Below are 14,734 nucleotides of genomic sequence, written 5' to 3'. Positions count from 1 at the left end.
CAGCATGATGCACAGAGTCCAACATACGGAGACGAGCATCCGACGCAGATGAATATATCTCGCACCCATACTCCAGTTTCGGAAGTATAAGTGATCTGTGCAACATGAGGAGGGTCTGGCGATCCGCACCCAAGAGGTATGGGCTAAAACTCTAAGGAGGTTAATTGCCTTCAAACAAGTTGCCTTGATATACCGGAGGTGAGGGACCCAGGTCAGCCTTGCATCGAATATCAGCCCAAGAAATCAGGTCTCCTCCACATGAGATTCTGCGACCGTAGAAGTATAGGTCTGGGTCCGGGTGGACTCCATGAATACGGCAGAAGTGCATGGCCACAGTCTTAGTTTGGGAGAACCGAAAACCTTGAGTTTCAGCCCACGTGGATATCCTGTTAAGTGCCAGCTGTAATTTTCGTTCTATCAGTGACATCCTGGATCCAGAGACTGAGATGGACAGGTCATCGACATACAAACTCCCTCGGACTCCTTCTGGTAGTACACTAATAACGCTGTTGATGGCCACGGCGAAGAGAGTAACACTGAGAATACTCCCTTGCGGCACACCATCTTCTAAAAGAAGAGCATCAGAGTGCATGTCTCCAACCCTCACCCTCAAGAAACGATTCGATAAAACTGTTTGATAAAATCAGCCGGCCACGAAGACCAAACTCATGGAGGAAAGTAAGATGCCATGACGCCAGGCAGTGTCATACGCTTTTTCCAAATCAAAGAACACTGTAACTTGGTGTTGGTTGGAGGCGAAGGCCTCACATATAGATGACTCCAAAGATAGAAGGGCGTCTGAGGTGGATCGCATTTTGCGAAAACCATATTGTACTTGTGATAAAATATTCCCTTTCTCTAAGTACCACATGAGCCGCCCATTCACCATCTTCTCCATAACCTTGCAAAGGCATGAAGTGAGTGATATGGGACGGTAATTTGTTGCCTGCCGGTGGTCCTTTCCAGGCTTAGGGATTGCAATAATAACGGCAACGCTCCAGGAAGACGGATAATCACCGGTATACCAAATTCTATTAAAAGAGACAATAAAACATAAGTGATTCGTCAGGAATATGACGTAAAAAGGAGGATGGTATTTCATCGGGACCTGGTGACGAGTCATGGCACTTGTTTATAGCTGAACTGAGTTCAAGACTAGAAAAATGGGCATTATAAGACTCGCCGTTATTAGAAGCAAAACTGAGGCCAGCAGACTCCAAGCGCCGACGATGGCGTCCCGAAGGAGATGTAGTGTCTTTCCTAGATACATTTGTAAAATGTTGGGCAAGGACTTGAGCAACTGCAATAGGTTCGGCCACGTTCCTGCCTGCTTCTGACAGGACAGGAGGGGAAGGGACGGTATATTTCCCAGAGATTTTCCTCACTCGTTTCCATACCTGCGCTAGGGACGTCTCCTTGTTTAGGGTGGATACGTATGCCTTCCACGAAGCACGACGGGCCTCTTTAAGGACCCGTCGGGCATGACACGCCCGTTTGAAGGCTTCTAAGTAATGTGGATCTCCACGATGTCGGCAGAGGCGTGAGAAAGCGGCTCGTTTTGCCTTCACAGAAGCGGCGCACTCAGGGGTCCACCAAGGCATGGGACGTCTGGGAAAGTGACCAGACGTCTTTGGAACTGCTAATATGGCTGCCGAGTGTAGTAAGGTAGTAAAATATGCCACCGCTTCGCCAGTGCTGCTGAAGTCATCTAAAGACCGTGCAGTGGAACTTAGCTGTTTGAAGAGTTGCCAGTCTGCTTTATCTATACGCCAGCGTGGGAGGCGAGTGCGTGGTTCGCCCTTGGCTGACGATAAAACAATAGGGAAGTGGTCACTTCCATGCAAGTTCGGTAAAACCTTCCAGTTGAAATCTAAAATAATATTAAAACACAAAGACACATCGATAGCCGTAAAAATACCCGTTTGGCTATGGAAGTGCGTCATATCTCCAGAATTAAGAACTCCCAGTTCCTCATCTTCTACCACAGATGCCAGCATCACGCCTCGAGGGTTAGTGGTGCAGTCTCCCCACAGTGGATGACGGCCATTCACATCGCCTAGTAAGAGGAAAGGGGCAGGAAGATCAGCGATCAAGTTATCAAGATCCCTCCTCTCTACATGAGCGCTTGGAGGAAGGTATAAGCTGCAAACTGTGTACTGTCGTGGGAGAAAGAGCTGGATGCTGACCGCCTGGAAGGGAGCTGACAACCTTACGCGTGAGAAAGGGATATCACGGCGGACCAGTATGGCACTGCCGCCACGATTCCCTTGGTCTTGTAGAGGATAAGAATATAAAATATGGTAACCAGGAGGCCCAAAAGGAGTACTTTATCCTACCATGGTCTCCTGAATGCAAATGCTTACTGTGGAATAACGGGCTATAAGACTGAGCAACTCGTCCCAATTGGCACAGACCACGGCAGTTCCACTGCACGATATTGAAGATGATTACTTAGTGAGGTGCTTTGGGGCTCTTCCGGAGAGGAATCGCCCTGCACCTACTGGGTTCCTTTTAAAGGGGCCATCACCCTTCATTAAAGGACCCTTGGTCCGAGCTGTAGCTGGTTGCGATACCATATGTACCGCAGATCGATTGGCAGGCTGGGGGCATTCAACTACCCTCCTGCCCGCGACTGCTGCCGGCGTCTTCCCTCTCCCGCCTCTCCCAACCGTCCGCCACTCTGAGGTAGCAGCAGAGGAGGAAGAAGCAGAGGAGGTCCCCGAGAAGACTCTCCGGAGGTTGAGGCCACAGGCGCCGGCAGCGACGCACTGCAAGCCTGAGCACCAGCAGACTCCGGCCCACAGCCAGCCGGAGCAGCTGGCGCAGGGGCGGCGGCAGCAGCCGACGCCAGGGTACCTCCGGCGATCCTACAACTGGCGCCGGAGTTTGCAGCTTGGTAGGGGAGTCTCATCGAGAGACTCCTCACTGCGTGAACGTTTCTGTTGTTGTGGCTCTGTTCGGGCAGGACACGATTTGGTGTGATTTCAGGTAAAGGCGTCGACACAGAAACGACAGGAGCTGCAGGGCACGACATATCCTGGGAGGTTTTGAGACGGCGTTGAGCGTGTGACTGGAGAACTGAGGCATAGGTTCTACCAGGACTAGACAGCCTGGTAAGGGCGAGTCGCTTTGCCTCTACCAAATACAAATTCTCGTTAATTCGAATGGTAACCTCTCTCTCAAATCTAAGGCGATCACACTCTTTCGATGAAGCTGGATGGGGCTCGGCACAGTGGTAGCACCGAACAGGGCCAGGCACTCCTCACCATGGTCATCCCTACCGCAGGTGACGCATTCTTTAGGGAGACCATTCTGCAGGCGGCGGCATGTCCGAGTCACATGTCCATATAACTGGCCATGGAAACAACGTCTGGGGTTTGGGACATATGGTTTCACGTGGAGGTTTAACCATGCCAATTTTACAGTTCTAGGGAGCTCTAGCCGATTAAAAGTTATGAATAGTGTGGGTGTGGGTGTCAGTGCTCCTTCTTCTTTCTTGTGGACACGCCTCACCGCAACAACGTCATACTCCTCGAGTTCCTTAACCAGGCGCTCCTCCGAGTAACGAAGGAGGTCTCTTGAAAATACCACGCCGCGCGATTGGTTCATGGTAGCATGGGGGGCACATGATACTGCAGCCCAGGAACTGAGGTGAGGGCACGGAGTCTTTCACTCTCTTCAGGAGAAGAGACTTCCACAAGAAGGCTGCCATCTCCCTGCGGAAGCATCTTCGGCTCTCTGCCGCAAGTCTTGACAAGTTCACGGTGGACTTCGAAAATGTCGAGATCATTAACAGATCGACCATCTAGGGACTTTACGGTGATGTATTTGTCATAGGATACAGATTCAAATAGACCGGGCAGGACCTCAACTTGAGAACTCTGCGAGACTGGCACATTCTTTGGTCCCTGCTTCCGGCTCTTGGTCCGGGAGCCACCGGGTCTGGGGATTAAGAAAGAAGAGGCAGATGCCCCTTTAGTGCCACTCGGAGCCTGAAACGGCTCCAGGGTGGCGATGAGGGAAGGCCGAGAAGAGGTTTCCGGGGACGGTCGGAGGTCAGGTAGGGATGTAGGCCGAGGTAAATTCGGGGATTTAGATGCCATAAAAGGTGACAATTATTTCACTTGGGCCCACCCCCCACGGAGCCCAACATGGGGAGGCTACGGCTGGAGCAACAGCGCACAGCAGCCTCAGGGGTAGTGGGGGAAGTATACGGCAGCTGCCTGGTGTGAGGCGGCAGCCGCAGGACCATTGCAGTGCCCACCAGACAACAGCCACTTGACCCTAGCCAACGCATGACCAGCAGATTGATAGAGCGGGTCCACTACAGACCACCCGTCTTACCCCAACCCTCCCGCCAAAGGAGCGTGTTGTCCACCGAAGGGAACTACACCCTGCCCCGCGGTGGACTCAACTCCCAGACGAGAGGGCGCGGGGAGTGTACGGGACGCCACGCACGGCAAACACGTGGGGAGGCTCAGCCATGCCCTTGATGGTAGTCGGGCAGGCACATACGTCACCACTGGTAAGCCTCCAGCACCAGTAGTGACGGGGGAGTGTTTAGTCCACTCTGGCCGACAAACAGCAAGCCCTACAGAGGTGGACGGACCACCTAAGTAGGTGGTGCTGCCGACCAGGCTTCAAGCCCCGCTACCACGGCAAGGAACTCCCCTCAGCGGGGTGGTGGTGATGATGTTGATGGTTGTGGTGGTGGTGGTGGTGGTGGTGGTGATGCTGCAAGTGGTAGTGATGTCGATGACTGTGGTGGTGGTGGTGGTGGTGATGCTGCAAGTGGTAATGATGTTGATGATTGTGGTGGTGGTGGTGGTGGTGATGTTGATGGTGGTGGTGGTGGTGGTGATGCTGCAAGTGGTAATGATGTCGATGATTGTGGTGGTGGTGGTGGTGGTGATGTTGATGGTGGTGGTGGTGGTGGTGATGCTGCAAGTGGTAATGATGTCGATGATTGTGGTGGTGGTGGTGGTGATGCTGCAAGTGGTAATGATGCTGATGATTATGGTGGTGGTGGTGGTGGTGATGATGATGTTGATGATTGTGGTGGTGGTGGTGCAAGTGGTAATGATGTCGATGATGATGGTGATGGAGGTGGTGGTGGTGATGATGATGTTCATGATTGTGGTGGTGGTGGTGGTGATGATGTTGATGATTGTGGTGGTGGTGGTGGTGATGATGTTGATGATTGTGGTGGTGGTGGTGATGATGATGTTGATGATTGTGGTGGTGGTGGTGATGATGTTGATGATTGTGGTTGTGGTGGTGATGATGTTGATGATTGTGGTGGTGAATGGTGATGATGATGTTGATGATTGTGGAGGTGGTGGTGATGCTGCAAGTGGTAATGATGTCGATGATGATGGTGGTGGCGGTGGTGGTGATAATGATGTTGATGATTGTGGTGGTGGTGGTGGTGGTGATGCAGGAAGTGGTAATGATATCAATGATGATGGTGGTGGCGGTGGTGGTGGTGGTGGTGATGATGATGATGTTGATGATGGTGGTGGTGGTGGTGGTGATGATAATGATTGTGGTGGTGGTGGTGATGCTGCAAGTGGTAATGATGTCGATGATGGTGGTGGTGGTGGTGATGTTGTTTTTTGTGGTGGTGGTGGTGGTGGTGATGATGTTGATGATTGTGGTGGTGGTGATGCTGCAAGTGGTAATGATGTCGATGGTGGTGGTGGTGGTGGTGGTGACAATGATGTTGATGATTGTGGTTGTGGTGGTGATGATGTTGATGATTGTGGTGGTGGTGGTGATGATGACGTTGATGATTGTGGAGGTGGTGGTGATGCTGCAAGCGGTAATGATGTCGATGGTGGTGGTGGTGGTAGTGGTGATAATGATGTTCATGATTGTGGTGGTGGTGGTGGTGATGTCGATGGTGGTGGTGGTGGTGGCTGGCTGGTAGATCGTCCCCTTTGACATTGACTTTTTATACTATTAATTTTATGCACCACCGTAAATATAATAATTTGTTTTATAACGGTGAAAATTTGTTCGTCCATCTGGCGCCGCGTCGCACGTGTGTGTCATGTATGACTGTGTGGCAGTGTACAGTGTTTCAAATACCACTGTTATTATTATTATTATTGTTATCATCATCATCATCAGTATTACTATTGCTGTCATTATCATTACCATTATTATTATCATTACCATTATCATTATTATTATTATCATTATTATTATTATCATTATTATTATTATTATTATTATTATTATTATCATTATTATTATTATCATTATTATTATTATCATTATTATTATTATTATTATTATTATTATTATTATTATTATTATTATTATTATTATTATTATTATTATTATTATTATTATTATTATTATTATTATTATTATTATTATTATTATTATTATTATTATTATTATTATTATTATCAATATTATTATTATTATTATTATTATTATTATTATTATTATTATTATTATTATTATTATTATTATTATTATTATTATTATTATTATTATTTTCATTGATATTCTCATTATTATCATTATCATCATTATCATCATTATTATCAATATTATTATTATTATTATTATTATTATTATTATTATTATTATTATTATTATTATTATTATTATTATTATTATTATTATTATTATTATTATTATTATTATTATTACTATTATTATTATCGTTATTATTATTGTTCATAATATTATTATTATTATTATTATTATTATTATTATTATTATTATTATTATTATTATTATTATTATTGTTATAATTATCATTATTATCAATATTATTATTATTATTATTTATTATTATTATTATCATTATTATCATTATTGTCATTATCATTCTCATCATCATACTTCACGTCGCAGAACAGGTATTATGAGAACATAAACACAATGAGTCTGAGAGAGGTTGGTAGTATCTAGTAGTAGTAGTAGTAGTAGTAGTAGTAGTAGTAGTAGTAGTAGTAGTAGAAGTAGTAGAGGCTATCTAGGGCAACTCCTGTGAACCCAACCTTACCTAAACCTTACCTAAAGCCGGCAGACGAGAGGGAGAGAGGAACGGGGGAGCTGTGGGGAGGAAAAAAAATGAACCGGTGGGGGATATGGAGGGAGAAACAGGAGTTTGGGGGGGAGCAGTTAGGGGGATGGAGGGGAAGTGGGGGGGGGGGATTTGGAGAGGGATTGGCTGGGGGGGGGTTGGAAGGTGGGAAGATGATAATACTAATGATTGGGGGGGAGGTTAAAGGCGGGCAGAGAGTGGCAGAAGGGATGACAGGGGGTAAGACAAGCTAGTTAAAGGGTGTGGGATATCGCTAATCATATCAATACCTTGTTAAAACTTAAAGAAGTCCTTCCCTTTATTCTTTTCTAATCCCCATACTCTAGACTGGGTTAGCGTTAATGGTTTGTCATGGGTGTGTGTATTCTTCTAGAGTTCCGTTCCCGATCGTCATGTCCTCAGTAATCGGTCAAGCTGCGAGTGTAGCAATCTCTAATAGTCCCTTGTTTGGTGGCGTGATTCAGAGTACCTACAATACCTGGCGACTGGTTAGCCTTAGTCATATTTTGGTGAAATCCTGGAATACCCCCAGGAATAAGACGGGAATTCAGGTGTCAGAAAATAAGAGAAAGACCACTAAAAATAAAGCAGAGAGAGAGAGAGAGAGAGAGAGAGAGAGAGAGAGAGAGAGAGAGAGAGAGAGAGAGAGAGAGAGAGAGAGAGAGAGAGAGAGAGAGAGAGAGAGAGAGAGAGAGAGAGAGAGAGGTACTGTACATGTTGAATAAAACACCGAAACAAATAAAAGAGGGATTTCAAAGGTTGCGTTAGGTGAAGTATACGAGTTTCAGAGCTTTGGTTAGGTTTAATGTGTCGTGATGAAACTACGCGCCGGGCAGCTTCATTTGGACCCGCACGGAACGACACCCGACTCGAAACACCAATACGGGACCTTGACGAGCTCAAGATACTTCGCTCGTTCCATCATTACCGGAAGCCTTATGGACGAGCTAAGGATGAAGAACACCAAGTATAAGCTACATACACAACCTTACTGTAATAAAAGATGCATTACGTAAAATTAACACACTATCGAGACTTGCTGTGGCTTGTCTTGCTGACCCTAAGACCCTCCTCTCCTCCCTTCCCCCTCCCTCCTTCCCTCCCAGCAGCCTGAGGTGCGACGATTCTCTCCTCATCACTCCCTCACACTCACGCTCCCCGGTTCCTTCACACTCATTCCTCAGCACTGTGTCAGACCGCTCATGACTGTTCATGCTACACACATACACCCGCCGCCCCGTCCCTCTCGTCGGGGCGTGGCAGAGCGCGACTCACACTCCGATCACCGCCGCGGCGTCAACATCACCGGCCAGGCACCGATGACGTCACGACCGGCAGCCAATCACAGCACGAAACGACCTCCTTCAACTATTACTAATTATATGTCTTTAGATACTTTCAGTTCACTCCCCAGGCGATTCTCAACACGGGCACCCCTCATAATCACTGTAATAATCAACGAACTGGGTGGACAAGGCTTCAGGCGGCATGGCACTCACTCCATCCTCCCCACCGGCCTCCCCTGCCTCAACCATCGTCTGTACGCCGCGTCCCTTCCTGCAAGAACCACCACACTGTTCCTCACCTGATCCACGAGTAGTGGCCGCCTCAAGCAGCCGCCGCCCGCCACACGACACACGAAACGCGCGACACACCCGCCGGGGATCCCAACACGCACGGCACAGGACACACCCTCACTCCGGCATTTTCCGCAGCACTCTGGCTCGGCGTGACGTCACCGATGCGCCTTTGTTTTACCCACAATGACCGATGGTTTTATCGACATTGTTACATTGACACCTGGGGCATTTTGGTCGCTTTCCATCGAATTATAAGCATTGCTATTGAAGTTTGCGACTAAATGTATAGTTTATTTCATTGCTTAGTTAAATAATAACACTAAAATATCATGGCATTCCTTACGTTACCTCTCTGAGAGTTGGCAACACAAGGCGCCTCACCTCTACGTCAGTGCCTCGCCACTCGCTTGTTACTGCCTAAATATTTCACTATAAACGAAGGATTCCTCTCCAGACTACACATTGTAAACCATTCATCTGCGTGAGGCGCCGCGGGGATCACTGTACACTCCTCTTTCCCAACCCTGGGGTCGCGGTCCCAAGTGGGGTCCCCAGGCGTTTTCTTGGGTCACCAAGACCTAAAAATAAATAATAATAATAAATTATAACACATATACAACTAAACTAGTGGGGTCGCAGTCATGTCTAGAGGTGCATGATTGGGGTCGCCTGAAAAAAAAGTTGGGAACCTCTGCCAGTGTACACCATCATGATGACTTGTACGCCCCACGCCTGCATGATCACTGCCACCAAGGAGACACATCATTCACAGGCTTGCCAACACTGCCGACACACATAATAATGCGGCCCTTATAACCTTACAAACACTTCAAACAAAATTACTCCCCTCGTACACACAACCAAATATTCTTCCATCCCAGGTGTTACGAATCAGACAGAATCACCTGATATTCCTCTAATAATTTCATCCCTTAATTAAAACCCGGCACCTCATCAACCATTACAAGAACAAAACAAAACACACATTTCTCCAGCACTACAACAGGTGTTCTCCCCCCAGGTGTCGTGGATCAGGTGCCAGGACCTGCACGTGCTGACCACAGGTAACTTCACGTACACGACGGACACGAGGTTCCGCGCGCTGCACCTGCCCGGCTCGTCCTTCTGGAGCCTGGAGGTGGACCGGCCCGCCATCACCGACTCCGGCCTCTACGAGTGCCAGGTGTCCACGCAGCCCAAGATATTCCGCCGCTTCAGGCTCAGCGTTGTGGGTGAGTGGAGGGGGGAGGGGGGTATAGGGTGTGTGGGTGTGTTTCCGGTGGAAGAAGGGTGGGTATAAGGTGATGAAGGTGGGTTTAGGGTGTGTGGGTGTGTTTCCGGTGGAGGAAGGGTGGGTATAAGGTGATGAAGGTGGGTATAGGGTGTGTGGGTGTGCTTCGGGTGGAGGATGGGTGGGTATAAGGTGATGAAGGTGGGTATATGGTGTGTGGGTGTGTTTGGGGAGGGAGGGATGGGCACAGCGTGTGTTGGAATGGACAAAGGATGGGTACAGGGTGTGAGGGTGTGTTGGAGGTGGAGGAAGGGTGAGTGAGGTGTGTGTGGGGGGGGGGGGGGGGGTATTACGCGGATGAATGATCATGAATTATTACTCGTCTGCAGTAGGCTATGTATTGTGCATTTTTGTTGTCAGTCTGTAAAATTGCTTTCCTTTTGCTTTATTACAATTTCTTTTCTATTTCATTTATAAGAAAGCAAGCCTAACTAACGCCACACAACTAATCCACTGGCCAAGACAACATTCCCGCCTTCATCCTTAAATCCTTTGCCCCCATCCTTGCCCCCATCCTTCAGGCCATATTCACCCAATCACTATCATCCACCTCATTACCCTCTGACTGGCTTTTTGGCAAACATTAATCCTTTATTCAAGACAGGTGACATGACTGACCCAGCCAATTATCGCCCCATCTCACTAACATCGATTCCATGTAAAATTTTCGAACACATAATACACAAACACATAATGAATCACCTTGACGCAAACAACATCCTTACTGACTCACAACACGGCTTTCGACCCAAACGCTCATGTGAATCGCAATTCATTACTACATATCACGACATAACGAGGCTACTTGAGCGACGTGATATTAAACAAGTTGACACTATTGTTTTAGATTTTGCCAAAGCCTTCGACATAGTCCCGCACAAAAGACTGACATTAAAATTGAAATACTACGGTATTTCTTCACTGGATCACTGGATCACTGTATTTCTTACTAACCGGACTCAACGTGTTCTTCTTGACGGATCTTCATCTGACACTGTCCCTGTTTCTTCAGGTGTCCCACAAGGCACCGTTCTAGGCCCCCTTCTTTTCCTCCTGTACATTGACGATCTTCCACTCTCATCGCCTAACTCTTCCACTAGATTGTTTGCCGACGATAGTTTACTGTTTAGAGCAGTAAAGACTACTGACGACTGCAGACTGCCACAAAACGACTTGGACGCCCTCGAGCGGTGGGAGCGCACCTGGCAGATACACTTCCGACCAAACAAATGCAAAATATTAAGATTCACCAGAGCGCACAACCCCATCCATCACACTTATACTCTCCACAATTCAAATTTAGAATCAGTTCATACACACACGTACCTTGGTATCCACCTCTCAACTAACTTGAAATTCATCACCCACATAGACCATATCAGTGCCACAGAACACTGGGGTTCCTGAGGAGGAATTTACATAACTGCACACCTGACATTAAACACATAGCTTATGACACACTTGTGAGACCAACACTGGAATACTGCTCCACGGTGTGGGATCCTTACACACAGAAACATTGATAGGTTAGAACAAATCAACACCAAGGCGGCTAGGTTCATTACAAACAATTACACTCGAACGCCTGGCATCCCAACACGGATCAAACAACAGATAAACATGGAACCTCTTCACATACGCAGACAAGCACACAGACTTACACTTATGTACAAGATCACAAACACTCACATTGACATTGACCCACAAACATACCTACACAACGCAAACAGTCAACGTACTCGTAACACACACATCCATAAATACCAAACATATCACACTAATACTGATGCATGCAAGCACTCATACTTTCCACGCACCATATGTGACTGGAACAGCCGCCCTCAACAGATTTTAGACTGCGGTGCAATAGACTCATTCAAAAAACAATACACACTCACTTGTCACCACAACACACCAACCCTAACAATTACACTTGATTCACTTCCCTTCCCTGCACACTCGGCTCCCCCGTCCCCCCAACAGCCAACAAATATGCGTGTTATGCACTTCTTTAGTGCCCTGCGCATTATTATCCAGATCTAGATCCAGAACTAACTAACCAACCAACCAACCAACTAACTAACTACTAATCATATAAATAAATAACCAACTAACTAACTTACGAGGTAACTAAATTACCAACTAACTAACTAATTAATTAACCAACTAACTGATTAACTGACTAACCCACCAACCAACTAACTAACAAACCGGCTAAGTAACAGTGGCGTGTGGTGCAGATGGACGTGTTAATTAATAAGATGGCAGTGCGTGTGCCTGGTGTGGTGATGGTGTGGCGTGAGGGTGGGGAGTGAGGGAGCAGGACGGGGCAGGGGGGAGGCGTGCGTTAAGGTGGGAGGGATAGATGATGGCTTACAGGTAGGCAGGGAGCGGCGTTAGGTAAATGTGTGAGGGGAAGGCAGCAACGTGAGCTTCTGTCCGCGTATCTGGGTTAGGGTTGATAATTGCTGGCGGTGAAGTGTGAGGAGGTTTGTTGGAGTGTGTGTGGGTGTTTGGTGTGATATTAGTGTGAGTGGGGAAGGAAAGAGGAGTGAACTTACTTGGTGTGTGTGTGTGTGTGTGTGTGTGTGTGTGTGTGTGTGTGTGTGTGTGTGTGTGTGTGTGTGTGTGTGTGTGTGTGTGTGTGTGTGTGTGTGTGTGTGTGTGTGTGTGTGTGTGTGTGTGTGTGTGTGTGTGTGTGTGAGGGAGAGAAAGAAGAGAGGGTAAGATGAAAGGACGGGCATAAAACCTCATGGAAGTCTTAGAGATAAACAAGGCAAAAGGAAAAGGATTAAGAACATTGGGGGAAGAGAAAGATAAATGAGGAAGAAAATTCATAGCGTGAGAAGTAAAGAGACGTGTGAAGGTAGTGAGAGGTGATGAAAGGAATGTTGTTAAACGAAGAGATGGGAAAGAAAGAAAAGAGGCAAAAGAGGAATGGGAAAGAAAAATAATTGAAAGGAATGAATATGAAAAGATAAAGAAATAAAAGAAGGAAGGAAGGGTGAAGCAACAATTAGGGGTCAGGAAAAAAGAGAAAGAAAAATGAGAGAAAACGAGAAAGAGCAGGAAACGCAAGGCTTGGAAGGGATTTAAGAAAACAATTGTAGTAATAGTAGTAGTAGTAGTAGTAGTAGTAGTAGTAGTAGTAGTAGTAGTAGTAGTAGCAGGGAAAGAAAGATAAAAAGGGAACACTTGTACAAAATAAAGAGGAAATAAACTAATGAAACAGTGATACGAAGAAGAAATCGTAAAATGAATCAAGAAGGCAAGGAACTGAAAAAAAGAAGAGCTGAGAAAAAAGTGACAGCAAGAGAGAGAGAGAGAGAGAGAGAGAGAGAGAGAGAGAGAGAGAGAGAGAGAGAGAGAGAGAGAGAGAGAGAGAGAGAGAGAGAGAGAGAGAGAGAGAGAGAGAGAGAGAGAGAAGGGCGGAGAAATAATAGATGTGAGAGAGACGGAAGGAAGGAAAGAGAGGGACGAAGGAGGGAGGAGGTCAGGAGGGAACGTGGCAATTAAATCTCCATTCCATTCTAATCAAGTTATCCATAAAAAAATATACATGCGTTTTATATCTGCAACTTTTTTTTGGTACTTTTGAACCTTTTTTTTCTACCATTAATTTTACTCATCTTTCTCCTCTTCCTTATTTTTCTTATTTTTCGTGTTTCTAATTTTAGGTTCTTCTTGTTTTGATTTTTTTATGGTTAATATTTATTTTACTTTTTCATTTATCCCATGTCTACTTTTTTTCAAACTTTTACTCTTGTATATTTTACTCTCTTCATTTTTTCCGTTTCCGTTTTTACATGATCTCCTCTAGTTTCTTTTTAATCTCCTTTCATAACTAATTCGTATTAATTATTTAAGTTCAACAGCTCACATCATTATTTTGTTTGGGTTTTATATCATTACTGTTATTATTATCATTATTTTTATCATTAGTTACTATTATTATCACCATTAATCTATTGTTATTTACTTCTTTAGGGCAGCATCGTGCTTCATCATGATATCATCTGTTCATACATAGGAAAAAATAGAGAAAAGTTGTACTCCCAGCCCTAACCGCCCCTCCCTCCCCCCGTGCCTTTCTCTCCGTCTCAAAACCATCCCTCGCCTCCCTTCCATTAGCACCCATTGAATTATTTTTCCATTAGCCTTCCTTACGTATGGGTATTCAGACAAACAAACAAACAAACACTTTTGAGCGCCAATCATAAGGGTGTCATGGCGCGCCAGATCCCCCGAGTATTTCTCCGGTTTGTTTCCAAACTTTTTTTCCATCGCCGAATAATTATTTATCTCCCTCTCTTCCCCTCGCCCCCTTTCTCTTGGCCTTTGTTTCTCCTGCAATTTTCTTTACTCTTACCCATCTCTATTGTCATACTCTCCCTCTCTCTCTCTCTCTCTCTCTCTCTCTCTCTCTCTCTTTCTATATAATCTGGTTTAATATTACGAAATCTTAATTGTTGCTCTCTCTCTCTCTCTCTCTCTCTCTCTCTCTCTCTCTCTCTCTCTCTCTCTCTCTCTCTCTCTCTCTCTCTCTCTCTCTCTCTCTCTCTCTCTCACTCTCTCTCTCCAGTTCCCTAGTTTGGTTGTTATCTTCTTCCCCTTCCTCCTTCATTTATTCATTGCTTTATCTTCCTTCCATTTCCCTATTAATAAACATACACTCTCTCTTACTTTAGCTTACTATATGGATATCAAAATGTTAGAAAAATCGGCAGAGGAGGATGACTAAAGAATGGGAAGGTGGTTGACTTGCCATATGAGGGAAAGACTCACACAGTTAAACTT

Source organism: Eriocheir sinensis, unplaced genomic scaffold, assembly GCF_024679095.1.
Source record: "Eriocheir sinensis breed Jianghai 21 unplaced genomic scaffold, ASM2467909v1 Scaffold393, whole genome shotgun sequence".
Classification (NCBI taxonomy): domain Eukaryota; kingdom Metazoa; phylum Arthropoda; class Malacostraca; order Decapoda; family Varunidae; genus Eriocheir; species Eriocheir sinensis.
Note: the sequence above shows the minus strand (reverse complement) of the source record.